Raw genomic sequence first — 2500 nt, 5'->3', positions numbered from 1 at the left:
CCCACGCTCACCCGCACACCCACGCTCACCCGCACACCCACGCTCACCCGCACACCCACGCTCACCCGCACACCCACTCATACTCACTCTTGCACATTCACTCTCGTGCATACTTACTCTTGTGCACTTACACTCACTCTCGTGCATACTTACTCTTGTGCACTTACAATCACTCTCGTGCACACTCACTCTTGTGCACTTACACTCACTCTCGTGCACATTCACACTCATGCACACACACACACTCGTGCACACACACACACACTCGTGCACACTCACACTCGTGCACACTCACACTCGTGCACACACTCATGCACACTCACACTCGTGCACACTCACACTCGTCCACACACACTCGTGCACACTCACTCTCGTGCATACTCACTCTTGTGCACTTACTCACACTTACACTCACAGTTGTGCACACTCACACTCGTGCACACTCACACTCGTGCACACTCACACTCGTGCACACTCACACTCGTGCACACTCACACTCGTGCACACTCACACTCGTGCACACTCACTCGTGCACACTCACACTCGTGCACACTCACTTGTGCACACTCACACTCGTCCACACTCACTTGTGCACACTCACACTTGAGCACACTCACACTTGAGCACACTCACTCACACTTGTGCACACTCACTCACACTTGTGCACACTCACTCACACTCGTGCACACTCACTCAAACTCGTGCACACTCACTCACACTCGTGCACACTCACTCACACTCGTGCACACTCACACTCGCGCACACTCACTCACACTCGCGCACACTCACTCACACTCGCGCACACTCACTCACACTCGCGCACACTCACTCACACTCGCGCACACTCACTCACACTCGCGCACACTCACTCACACTCGCGCACACTCACTCACACTCGCGCACACTCACTCACACTCGTGCACACTCACTCACACTCTTGCACACTCACTCACACTCACTCACACTCGTGCACACTCACTCACACTCGTGACCCCACACACTCACTCGTGCACACTCACTCACACTCGTGCACACTCACTCACACTCGTGCACACTCACACTCGTGCACACTCACTCACACTCACACTCGTGCACACTCACTCACACTCGTGCACACTCACACTCATCACTCCTCAACACATCAACTCACTGCACATCCACACTCGTGCACACCACTCCACTCACACCCACACTGCACTCACTCACACTCGTTCACACTCACACCACTCGCACACTCACTCACTCGTAACTCACTACTCGTCACACTACTCGCACACTACACACTCCTGCCACATCACACTCACACTCGGCACACACACCACTTCACACACTCACATCGCACACTCACACACTCCTCACACACATCACTCACACTCACATCGCACACACACCACTCGCACACCCAACTCCACACCCACTCGCACACCCACATCACTCGCACCACCACACTCACACCCACACTCACTCGCACACCACACTCACTACCACTCACTCCACACCACACTCACCGCACACCACTCACCACCCACTCGCACACCCACACTCACTCGCCACACCCACACTCACACTCGCACCGCACACTCACACACTCGCACACCACACACCAACTCGACACAACTCCACCACTCCTACACCACACTCGCACACCCACACACACTCGCACACCCACACACACCCGCACACCCACACTCACCCGCACACCCACACTCACCCGCACAACCCACACTCACCCGCACACCCACACTCACCCGCACACCCACACTCACTCGCACACCCACACTCACTCGCGCACCCACACTCACCCGCACAACCCACACTCACCCGCACACCCACACTCACCCGCACACCCACACTCACTCGCACACCCACACTCACTCGCGCACCCACACTCACACTCACTCTCGCACCCACACCCACAGTCACTCGCACACCCACACTCACTCGCACACACTCGCACACCCACACACACTCGCACACCCACACTCACCCGCACACCCACACTCACCCGCACACCCACACTCACCCGCACACCCACACTCACCCGCACAACCCACACTCACCCGCACACCCACACTCACTCGCACACCCACACTCACTCGCACACCCACACTCACTCGCGCACCCACACTCACTCGCACACCCACACTCACTCGCACACCCACACTCACTCGCACACCCACACTCACTCGCGCACCCACACTCACTCGCGCACCCACACTCACTCGCGCACCCACACTCACTCGCACACCCACACTCACTCGCGCACCCACACTCACTCGCGCACCCACACTCACTCGCGCACCCACACTCACTCGCACACCCACACACACTCGCACACCCACACACACTCGCACACCCACACACACTCGCACACCCACACACACTCGCGCACCCACACTCACTCGCGCACCCACACTCACTCGCGCACCCACACTCACTCGCACCCACACTCACTCGCGCACCCACACTCACTCGCGCACCCACACTCACTCGCGCACCC

General features: G+C 58.3%; 1 protein-coding gene across 2 annotated transcripts in view; it reads left to right on the top strand.

Moving 5' to 3' along the window:
- LOC125029284 (cyclin-dependent kinase 12-like) overlaps positions 1–2500 on the top strand; it is a 22129-nt gene that overhangs the window by 1233 nt on the left and 18396 nt on the right. The window lies entirely within an intron of this gene.

The sequence above is a fragment of the Penaeus chinensis genome, chromosome 9, assembly GCF_019202785.1.
Source record: "Penaeus chinensis breed Huanghai No. 1 chromosome 9, ASM1920278v2, whole genome shotgun sequence".
Taxonomy (NCBI): domain Eukaryota; kingdom Metazoa; phylum Arthropoda; class Malacostraca; order Decapoda; family Penaeidae; genus Penaeus; species Penaeus chinensis.
This window is presented reverse-complemented; position numbering and strand designations above follow the sequence as displayed.